This window comes from Drosophila sechellia, unplaced genomic scaffold (genome assembly GCF_004382195.2).
Source record: "Drosophila sechellia strain sech25 unplaced genomic scaffold, ASM438219v1 U_285, whole genome shotgun sequence".
Taxonomy (NCBI): domain Eukaryota; kingdom Metazoa; phylum Arthropoda; class Insecta; order Diptera; family Drosophilidae; genus Drosophila; species Drosophila sechellia.
In genome coordinates, this window is record NW_022611229.1 from 8,616 (window position 1) to 21,021 (window position 12,406).

Sequence of the window (12,406 nt, forward strand, 5' to 3'; positions counted from 1 at the left end):
TTAGAGGAACCAGTCGCTATATTAGTCGCCTCTTACGACAAGCAATAGCGGGCTGTGGAAGTATTCTCGCCCGCTAACCACACGGCGAAGTTTTGGGCTAAATACCCCTCCTCCTACGGAACACCTCGTCCGCAAACGCTGCCAGCCGTTGAATCCTCTGCTGATCTTCCAGGATTCTATTGAAGGTCCAGTTTTCGCCAAGGCGCTGCACTCCAAGTCCATCGAGGTTTCGCAAATCTGCATATAGAGGACAAGCGCACAATATGTGCATCCAGTCCTCATATGGATCACCACAAGCGCAAGCAGTGGTATCGCTGAGGGCTCTCCCTTGCAAAAATGCGTTAAACGACCCGTGACCTGTCAGCAGGAAAGACGTCCTCATCGAGAATCCAAAGCTTGGATCTCGATAGGCGAGAGTGACGTATGGGATGAACTTGTGCGTCACCCGTCCTGGTTCGCTGTCGTCATCCCATCTGTTTTGCCAATTCTGCAGCAAGCACTCCTCTAGGCGAGTCTTCCTCTGCTTCCAGCTTAGACACGTAGTGTCCTCGCCGTATAGCCAGTCGTTCTCCTCCAGCGGGTATCCACGCTTCAGCTTGTACTTGACCGCTAAAAACTTAGCAGCCAAGTCAAGCGGGGGAGCTCCGCCAAGTACCTGCAGTGCCACTGTGGACACTGTTCGGCATACCGAAAGGCATCCAAGCAGGATTAGCCTCTGGCAGGAGGCTAGTCGTCTCCGGGCGGCTACCTGTTCGGCGGTGTCATACCATACCGGGGCACCAAACAGCACACAAGGTGCCATGAGTCCGTCATATATGGTCCGCCTGGCTCGAGGACTGAAGCCCCAGTCGGCTCGAAGCACACGCGCCAATGCTCCAACGACTCCGGTCATCCGCTGGCGAAGCGAAGCTATGTGCGTGAGGAATTTCATTCCTTCACTGACCGTGATGCCAAGGTACCGACAGCTACGCACATACGGAAGGTTCGCTCCAGCAAACCTCACCGTAGGCGCACGTCTCAAGGCACCTTTCAGCAGCATTATTACCGTCTTGCTGGTCGAGACGGTAACGCCAACTTCCGCTCCCCACGCTTCTACGATGGACATCAGCTCTGCACCTTTTTCCTCTAGCTCAGCTCGGGAATTTCCCTCGACGAGAAGCAGCAAGTCATCCGCGTATGCACTCAGCTGGCAATACGGCTGGAGACGCTGAAGCAGTACATCCATCAGTATGTCCCAGATAAATGGGCCACTGATTGACCCCTGCGGGCAGCCTCTAGTTACCGGTACATCCACAGTACCGGAACTGCTTCGGATCACTGCTCTTCGGCCGGAGAAAAAACTCTGCCACAAGCCCATCTCCCGGCATCCCAAGTCGGCTAGTCGGCGGAGTGCAGCACTCCATTCGACGTTGTCGAATGCTCCTTTGAAGTCCACGAATGTGCCGAGCACGTATTGCGCCGGGCTGGCACAAACACTGCTCTTCACGTGCCTCCAAGCATCCTCCACACATCGTCCTTGGCGAAATCCAAATTGCCATCTGCAGCCTTCCGGAAGAACTTCTCTCACACGATTCACCATGATGGCCTCGAGCACCTTACCAAAGACTGGTAGCAAGCATATTCCTCTATATGAGGAGGGCTCACATTTGTCCTTATCTGGCCCTTTGAGCAGCGAGACAACTCGTGGGCACTTCCACTCAGCGGGAAAGTATCCTAATCGGATGCATCGGGAAAACAACGATGCAAGGTGCTCGGGTATGGCGCGCCAGACTGCCTTGCAGATAGTGCCATTAATGCCGTCCAAGCCGGGAGAGCGCCTGCTCTTCAACCGGGCAACACATGCATCAACCTCGAATACTTCGAGGGCCGGTGGGACTTCCTCCGCGATGGCAGTCGGTGCTTCGGACTCCGCAACTGGGAAGAAATTGCGGAGGAGCACTCGTGCACAGTCACCCCAATCGGTGATCATCTCGCCATTCACGCGGAGGCACCCAATCTCCGTGCACTTCCTGCGGCCTCGGCAAATCTTATAGACGCGCCCCCATGGGTCGTCGGCATGATCTCCCACGAAGCGTTTCCACTCATCCATTTTCGCCCTCCAAATGAGCTTCTTGTAGTTGGCTGAGGCCCGCCTCAGGTCGACCAATACACGCTCTATTGCGGCATCATCATCATGACGCCTTCCATTTTGAAGTAGGCGACGAAGTCTCCGGACTTCGCGCCTTGCATCACAGAGGTCGGCAGTCCACCAACGTGCTCTCCTGCTGGGCAATCGGATGGACTTTCTTCCCAGCGCAATATCACATACATTATGTACTATACTGCGCAGGGTCGAAACTTGCTGGTCCAACGGCGACTCTGAGAAGTTTTCCGGAAGTTCGGCTGCTCTACTCACCATTTCCTCCTTGAACAATCGCCAACGTGCATTGGAGAAGTTCCAGGACGGCACAGGAGCTATGCTCTCAACTGCGCGCGCGGTAGTTGGTTCGGCCACAACAGTAATGATGTTGTGGTCACTCAATTCCCACTCGTCCACTCTCCACTCATATGTGGCCCACATAGATGCTGCCTCATTGACGATTGTCACGTCGATATCGCTTGTAGCTCTGTAATTATCGAACGTGTACACCTCTGTTGACTGGTTTAGGGCGGCGACTCTTGCCTCCAGCATCCACTCTGACAGCAGCTCACCCCGTCTGTAGTTAGCTTGCCCCTCGGCATGACGAGAGAGTTTGCTAAGCCACATGGGGGACACTGCATTCGCGTCGAGGCCCAGGATTGCGGGGGTTCTGCTGGCCTGCAGCAGGACCGCATCCATGTACCGGATGTACGGTTCCAGAGGTGCATCATACTGGCAGTATGCGGCGCAAAGGAAGATTGAGCCAAAACTCCCTTTCACGACCAGACATACGCCATAATCTGTGGTGAGGGTCTCCACTGGCATACAGATGGCTTCCTGGTGATCCACTAGGATGGCTGCCTTCCCTCGCCGATCGATGAAAATTCTCATTCCTTCAGGCAGCACATCCATTCCGTCCCCGTCGAGATACGGCTCCTGCACCAGCGCGAACATAGACTCCGATCTCCTGAGTCGGACTCCGAGCTCGATGGTCGCAGCTCGGCCTCGGCCACAGTTCGCTTGGATGAAGCTAAACATTAGTGTCTAGCTTGCACCCTCGCCAGCAACGCCCCGTATATCGGGCAAACGCTCGAGAGCATGTAATGCCCCGAGGGTTGCCCTCTGTGGCGGCAGTTCCGGCAGTCCACCGGGTTTTGGCACTTTGCCGCAGTGTGGCCTTGTTGCCCGCACTGGCGACAGACACTATCCTTCTGCCGGCATTCGCTGACCTTGTGGTCGAAACCCACACATCTGTGGCAGGCGTATGTGCGGACCTGTGACCGGCATCGGAATGAGAACCACTTGATGTAGACACGACCTACATCAAGCTTCGCCATCGCCCGGTCGTCAACCTCCAGCGTCACATTTACTGTGGCGCCGTCAGCTACCGACCACGCCTTGGTCACCAGGTGCACTGACTTCTTAAACTGGGCCAGATTCATTTCGCTGTCGAAGTTGTTTTCGTGGAGCTCCTTCATAAACTCCTCAGGGCCGATAGCTGTGTCGACGTCATATACGACGACCTTCGGCTTCTCGGCCGCATTCCGTGCCACATTTAGGCCAACCTCGGCGAATCTTTTTGAAGCGACCACCTTCTGCAGCTCTCCCACCGAAGGAGTGCGAATGATCGCACCACCACCTCGACGGAGCTCACGGACCTCGTGTACTCTGACTCCGAGAGAGGGTGCAACCATCGTTCGCACCTTTTCCGCTATGTCTTTCCCCGATAGCGCAGGGTCGTCGCACTTCACCACCGCTGACCACGTCTCGCGGACCTTGGTAGTCCGCGGGGCAGCGATGGGTGCAACCTGCTGCATCTGGGGAGCATTGGCGGCCGTATTTTTCAACAGATTCAACGACGGCGGCGGCGGTGGCGGCATAGCAAGCCGCGTCTCCAGCTCTCCGCACCGGAGCATTAGCGCCAACACCAGCTCATCGTAGCGGCTGATAGCATATGAGAGCTCTTCCGTGTCCACTTCTCCTAGTCTGCGGAAGCTGCTTCTCACCATGCGCTGTGTGGCCGACAGCTCTGCCATCATGGCTGCTTGCCCAGCACGGGCGGCAGCGGTGGCGGCAGTGGCAGTGGTGGCAACAATTTTAGCAGCAGTGAAAACGGCGGAGGCAGCAGTGTGGTCGGCAGCAGGGGCAGCAGTAGGATCAGCAGCGGTGGCAGCAGCGTGGGGGGGGGCAGCATCAATGGCAGCGTTCTCCGTAGCCGCCCGGGCGTCCTCCAGCGACGAAAACGGCTCCTCCAGTACCCCAACGGGTTCTGGCACTCCATTCGATGCCAGGGCAACCAATTTCGCCTGCGTTGGCGCCGAGCTCTTAGATGCCAGATGGCTTCTGCGCCTGCCTCGTCTGGACTTCATCGAGGCACTACTTCCGCTCAAGGCACTCGCGCTGCTGTCGCTCTCCATCGGCATAAATACGATGGTGGCTCCACCTACCGTCGACGCCAGCAACCGTATGCTCGTTTACTCGCTGACAAAAGGTAGTTGCTCTGGAACTCGAGCTCCACCTATCGGTAGAGTCTGGTAGCACTAAAACTCTCCCTAGACACAAACCTTAGCAGTGACTCCCACCAATAAGCTTTGTGACAGCTGATCAAAAAGCTTACTCGAAAAACTTACTCGTAAGTTCGCCTTCAGCACGTGCTAAGTGGAAAATTCCCAACAATTAATTGTTAATTACTTCCAAACCGCTTGTTTATAACACACGAAAATTAGCACACGACTTTCGCGGAGCACTAATTCACCGATTTTATTACTTTCCAAACACGGAAAACCAAGTTCTTCGCAATCTGTACACGAGCGCAACGAAAACACGTCCGTCGTTAATCCATTCATGCGCGTCACTAATTAGATGACGAGGCATTTGGCTACCTTAAGAGAGTCATAGTTACTCCCGCCGTTGACCCGCGCTTACTTGAATTTCTTCACTTTGACATTCAGAGCACTGGGCAGAAATCACATTGTGTCAACACCCGCTAGGGCCATCACAATGCTTTGTTTTAATTAGACAGTCGGATTCCCCAAGTCCGTGCCAGTTCTGAATTGATTGTTAATTGATAATCGTTATAATTGATAAGAACTAATTGGTTTAACCCAAATAGTATTCTTAAAAATTTTAGCAAGAAAGTTCCACAATTGGCTACGTAACTAAACTATCCGGGGAACAAGTAACTAACATAAATGCTAGAAACTCTATTTACCCAGAACGAGCACATAAACCATGTTATTGTTTCCCAATCAAGCCCGACTATCTCAATCTTCAGAGCCAATCCTTATCCCGAAGTTACGGATCTAATTTGCCGACTTCCCTTACCTACATTATTCTATCGACTAGAGACTCTTCACCTTGGAGACCAGCTGCGGATATTGGTACGGCCTGTTGAGAAGTTTGCGTGTCCCCACCATAAATTTTCAAGGTCCGAGGAGAAAATATCGACACAACAGTATATGTCATGCTCTTCTAGCCCATCTACCATATCTCTCTGCGAAAGACTTCCATGGTAGTACGGCTATAAAACAGAAAAGAAAACTCTTCCGATATCTCTCGACGGCTTCTTTATGGTCGTTCCTGTTGCCAGGATGAGCACGAGGCCCATATTTAATAACAAACGGATACTCAACAGGTTACGGAATTGGAACCGTATTCCCTTTCGTTCAAAATTATTCAAGTGTATTATATTCGCTTTGTTTATATAGTTAGGCATTTTTGTTTTACTTGAAAATTTTCGGCTTTCGCCTTGAACTTAGGACCGACTAACTCGTGATCAACCACTGTTCACACGAAACCCTTCTCCACTTCAGTCCTCCAAGGTCTCATTCGATTATTTGCTACTACCACCAAGATCTGTACCAATGGCAGCTCCATGCAGGCTTACGCCAAACACTTCTACGCATACCATTGTACCTTCCTACTCACTAAAGTTTCAAAATTTATATCACAAGTAATATAAATCATCTACTTTAGCGGTAATGTATAGGTATACAACTTAAGCGCCATCCATTTTAAGGGCTAGTTGCTTCGGCAGGTGAGTTGTTACACACTCCTTAGCGGATTTCGACTTCCATGATCACCGTCCTGCTGTTTTAAGCAACCAACGCCTTTCATGGTATCTGCATGAGTTGTTAATTTGGGCACCGTAACATTACGTTTGGTTCATCCCACAGCGCCAGTTCTGCTTACCAAAAGTGGCCCACTGGGCACATTATATCATAACCTTGAACTTCATATCAAGAAAGTTAAGGTTCTTACCCATTTAAAGTTTGAGAATAGGTTAAGATCGTTTCGACCCTAAGGCCTCTAATCATTCGCTTTACCAGATAAGATTATTTTATATAATATTAAAATGCACCAGCTATCCTGAGGGAAACTTCGGAAGGAACCAGCTACTAGATGGTTCGATTGGTCTTTCGCCCCTATACTCAATTCTGACAATCGATTTGCACGTCAGAACTGTTTCGGTCTTCCATCAGGGTTTCCCCTGACTTCAACCTGATCAAGTATAGTTCACCATCTTTCGGGTCACAGCATATATGCTCAAGGTACGTTCCAGTTAGAGGCATAAATAATATAAATATACATTATACATAACTATATAGAACGCCCCGGGATTGTGTTAATTAGCTATAAATAGCTAAAAAACTAATCCCATTATTAGTCAAGTTAATTACGCTATTAGGTTTACATCCCAATAACTTGCACATATGTTAGACTCCTTGGTCCGTGTTTCAAGACGGGTCCCGAAGGTATCCTGAATCTTTCGCATTGTTAATCATACAAGAGCATATAATAAACACAAAAATCAATGATAATTATGCCATTATATAATTCCGAAAAATTAACGCTCTGTAATAATATAAATCTATCAGCACTTTATCAAATTAATAACATTTATTCTGTGTTAAAATGCAAGCAATTTAATTGGAATAAACTATAAGTTATATTTTATGATAAATTTGGGATATGCTAATAGATTACAATGTCCTTATATGGAAAAAATGCACATTATTCTTAATAATATTATTTAAATATTACAATTTTAATGATGAATTTTCCATAACGGATATTCAGGTTCATCGGGCTTAACCTCTAAGCAGTTTCACGTACTGTTTAACTCTCTATTCAGAGTTCTTTTCAACTTTCCCTCACGGTACTTGTTTACTATCGGTCTCATGGTTATATTTAGTTTTAGATGGAGTTTACCACCCACTTAGTGCTGCACTATCAAGCAACACGACTCTTTGGAAACATCATCTAGCAATCATTAACGTTATACGGGCCTGGCACCCTCTATGGGTAAATGGCCTCATTTAAGAAGGACTTAAATCATTAATTTCTCATACTAGAATATTGACGCTCCATACACTGCATCTCACATTTGCCATATAGACAAAGTGACTTAGTGCTGAACTGTTTTCTTTTCGCTCGCCGCTACTAAGAAAATCCTTGTTAGTTTCTTTTCCTCCCCTAATTAATATGCTTAAATTCAGGGGGTAGTCCCATATGAGTTGAGGTTGTATATATAACTATATTTTGCCATAAATTCTTTATATATAAATGATAAAACAATCAATTAAATTCGTTATAAATAGTTCCAATAGTTCTTGTAAGCAAAGTCATTTTTATCCATTTAACGAACCAACGAAGAATAATAACAAAACCAAGATTTTTCTTTTTCCGAATCATTAATAAGAGACAATTCTAGATGAAAAATATTTCAATTTTTTATGCTAGACATTTCTCAGTATTATTTGATTGAAAAAGAAAATATTTCTCTTCGTTTTTCACATTCAAATGTGAGATAATGTTTTTCATTTCTTTTTTAATATTATGAATAAAATCATTATTTAATCCAATAATATACCATATGCTTATAAAAAATTTATAAACAACTTAATTAGCATAGTCTTACAACCCTCAACCATATGTAGTCCAAGCAGCACTATAAAATTAATTAAAGTACATAACAGCATGGACTGCGATATGCGTTCAAAATGTCGATGTTCATGTGTCCTGCAGTTCACACGATGACGCACAGTTTGCTGCGTTCTTCATCGACCCATGAGCCGAGTGATCCACCGCTTAGAGTTTTATAATTCAATTTTATATAATGTCAATATTGTTTTTATTGAAAGAAATTAAAAATACACCATTTTACTGGCATATATCAATTCCTTCAATAAATTTATTTTTATACCTAAAATAAATGTTGCGAAATGTCTTAGTTTCATATAAGCATTATGTATCATAATAATCTGGTTATGGTTTGCTATTTTGGGTGACACATACTGCAAAATTTATATAAAACATTAACCTGATGGATGACAGGTACAAACATTGTATATTTTAGGTTGTTGCATTAGCCAACGTATGCTCATAACATAGATGAACAATACATATTCGCAACGCGTGTATATTATGGTCCATATACACACACACTTATTTTGATTACCACACATTCAAAATTATTTTTATTTTAATTCGACTTCTACTTTCGAATTTAGTTTAGTTTCTTCGATTTCCATTTTCGAGAATTTGTTTTTATAGGAAACGCCGTTGTTGTAGTAAGTACTGCCACAAATACGCACAGCAACATTAATAATGTTAAAGTCTTTTTATGAGGTTGCCAAGCCCCACATATAAAATAAAAGCCATCTTCATTTTATTTTGACTTTAACTTTTGATTCCGTGGAATCATTTTGTAATATTTTTATTTTGGTAAATTGTATTTATTTGTATTATAACAAATATTTATTAACGATAAGGATATTATACAATAATGATCCTTCCGCAGGTTCACCTACGGAAACCTTGTTACGACTTTTACTTCCTCTAAATAATCAAGTTCGGTCAACTTTTGCGAAACAACCGTAACACGCAAGGCGTCACAGTGATCACGTCCGGAGACCTCACTAAATAATTCAATCGGTAGTAGCGACGGGCGGTGTGTACAAAGGGCAGGGACGTAATCAATGCGAGTTAATGACTCACACTTACTGGGAATTCCAAGTTCATGTGAACAGTTTCAGTTCACAATCCCAAGCATGAAAGTGGTTCAGCGGTTTACCCGGACCTCTCGGTCTAGGAAATACACGTTGATACTTTCATTGTAGCGCGCGTGCAGCCCAGGACATCTAAGGGCATCACAGACCTGTTATTGCTCAATCTCATTATTGCTAGACGCAATTTGTCCATTTAAGAAGCTAGTGTCCTTATAATGGGACAAACCAACAGGTACGGCTCCACTTACATAAACACATTCAAACACAATAAACATTTTACTGCCACCATGAATGAAGGCTACATAAGCTTCAGCACCATAATCCTGAAGATATCTATTTAATATATTTGAGTCTCGTTCGTTATCGGAATTAACCAGACAAATCACTCCACGAACTAAGAACGGCCATGCACCACCACCCATAGATTCGAGAAAGAGCTATCAATCTGTCTTACACACTTATGTTCGGACCTGGTAAGTTTTCCCGTGTTGAGTCAAATTAAGCCGCAGGCTCCACTCCTGGTGGTGCCCTTCCGTCAATTCCTTTAAGTTTCAGCTTTGCAACCATACTTCCCCCGGAGCCCAAAAGCTTTGGTTTCCCGGGAAGCGACTGAGAGAGCCATAAAAGTAGCTACACCCAATTGCTAGCTGGCATCGTTTATGGTTAGAACTAGGGCGGTATCTGATCGCCTTCGAACCTCTAACTTTCGTTCTTGATTAATGAAAACATCTTTGGCAAATGCTTTCGCTTAAGTTAGTCTTACGACGGTCCAAGAATTTCACCTCTCGCGTCGTAATACTAATGCCCCCAAACTGCTTCTATTAATCATTACCTCTTGATCTGAAAACCAATGAAAGCAGAACAGAGGTCTTATTTCATTATCCCATGCACAGAATATTCAGGCATTTGAAGCCTGCTTTAAGCACTCTAATTTGTTCAAAGTAATAGTACCGGCCCACAATAACACTCGTTTAAGAGCACTAGTGCAGGTTTTTAAATAGGAGGAACATATGAAAAAATACAAGTATTTAATCACATATAAGAACTCCACCGGTAATACGCTTACATACATAAAGGTATAGTACTAACCACAATTGTAAGTTGTACTACCCGTATGAAGCACAAGTTCAACTACGAACGTTTTAACCGCAACAACTTTAATATACGCTATTGGAGCTGGAATTACCGCGGCTGCTGGCACCAGACTTGCCCTCCAATTGGTCCTTGTTAAAGGATTTAAAGTGTACTCATTCCAATTACAGGGCCTCGGATATGAGTCCTGTATTGTTATTTTTCGTCACTACCTCCCCGAGCTGGGAGTGGGTAATTTACGCGCCTGCTGCCTTCCTTAGATGTGGTAGCCGTTTCTCAGGCTCCCTCTCCGGAATCGAACCCTGATTCCCCGTTACCCGTTGCAACCATGGTAGTCCTAGATACTACCATCAAAAGTTGATAGGGCAGACATTTGAAAGATCTGTCGTCGGTACAAGACCATACGATCTGCATGTTATCTAGAGTTCAACCAATATAACGATCTTGCGATCGCTTGGTTTTAGCCTAATAAAAGCACATGTCCCATAAGGTTCATGTTTTAATTGCATGTATTAGCTCTAGAATTACCACAGTTATCCAAGTAACTGTTAACGATCTAAGGAACCATAACTGATATAATGAGCCTTTTGCGGTTTCACTTTTAATTCGTGTGTACTTAGACATGCATGGCTTAATCTTTGAGACAAGCATATAACTACTGGCAGGATCAACCAGAATAATGTTTTTCCTTCATATTCCATTCATATTTTTTGAATCGAAATAAGCAATATAATAGATATATAGATTTTTCACTTTATATAATTCCATGATTTTTATTATATTGAATAAAATTCAATATTTCGCCTTTGGGTAAAATTTTAAATATATAAATATAAGTAAAAAATCTATTCGATTACGGCCATTTTTATATAGCATTCGTAATCCATATTTTCATTTTTAATTTATACTTGTTTTACCAATATAACAAGAATTTCATATAATTATTGTAATATATATGTTTCTATAATTTTATCTTTTTATATATACATATTTCATTATAAAATATCATTTTATTTCCAACATACATAATTATTGTATCCACACATGTACAATTTTTGTTTAACCAATATAAATATTAAGTTAAATCATTTGCATTTTGAAGATAAATTTAAAATTTATCTCTTTTCATATATCTCTCTGGTAATATATAACATAAAACCAAGCGCATATGATAATATTTCCACATTTAATATATAATTTTATATTTCTTTCATAAGAATCCATATTTGTATTATACCGTAACGATATAATAATCCAACTATACGGCAGGTAATAAATTAATATTTGCCTGCCTCCAAAAATTAACGATAATATATGGAAACGATTTGTTATTCTATATATAATAGAAACTTGACTTTTGTTTCAACGATATTATCTAAAAAGCGTATATTCCTATTATCCGCGGAGCCAAGTCCCGTGTTCTATAGAACTGAGAAACAAATTTGTACGGATAATAATATACTTTATTTTATGTAACCAATATAAACATAATCCGAAATAAATATTTCGAATAATGCGGGAGGTCGGCAACCACTGCCTACCTATAGTAGTTTTTGAACCCGCTGTCCTCAAAGCGGGTATTTTCAATTCCGTTTGCCACCCAACATACGGTCTATTCTCTTATATATTAAGAGATTATAGGAACATTTCATTTTTTTTCCATTATTCATATATAATATGATTATTTTTTTTTTTATACATATAATAAATATTAATTTTTATATGTTTATTATTTAATTTACTCATATAATTGCCAAATTCATATGAATACATAAGTTTTGAACAATATGAGAGGTCGGCAACCACTGCCTACCTATAGTAGTTTTTGAACCCTCTGTCGTAATTCCGGTCGTTTACACTACTACACCCTCTCACTTAAATGGCTTTTCTCTATAATACTAAGAGAATATGGGAATATCTCAGCATTTTTTCCCATATACATATAATAATTAACCATTTTCATATGTATATTATTTAATTTCAGTCGCGATCGAACACTCGACGAGTGCAGACGTGCCTGCGGATCGACAGCAAATTGTTAGCAAATTGTTAGCAAATTGTTCACAGTTGTAAGTCCCGTTACTTGTGCCCAGCCACTTCGCGTCGCGTGATCTTGTCGCGCGTTTTGATTGGCCCAGCCAACGTACCTAACGGTAGTTCGCACTAACACCATCGCACACCCGAG

General features: G+C 43.6%; 2 non-coding genes and 1 pseudogene across 2 annotated transcripts; all 3 read right to left on the reverse strand.

Annotated features, from left to right (window-relative positions):
• Window positions 1–4,895: 4,895 nt before the first annotated feature.
• Window positions 4,896–7,644, reverse strand: LOC116803089 (annotated as a pseudogene).
• Window positions 7,645–8,038: 394 nt separating this feature from the next.
• On the reverse strand, window positions 8,039–8,217 carry LOC116803087. Its single transcript, XR_004363372.1, has one exon. It is a non-coding gene; the product is annotated as a 5.8S ribosomal RNA (ribosomal RNA).
• A 687-nt stretch (window positions 8,218–8,904) lies between these two features.
• On the reverse strand, window positions 8,905–10,899 carry LOC116803088. Its single transcript, XR_004363373.1, has one exon. It is a non-coding gene; the product is annotated as a small subunit ribosomal RNA (ribosomal RNA).
• Window positions 10,900–12,406: the final 1,507 nt, after the last annotated feature.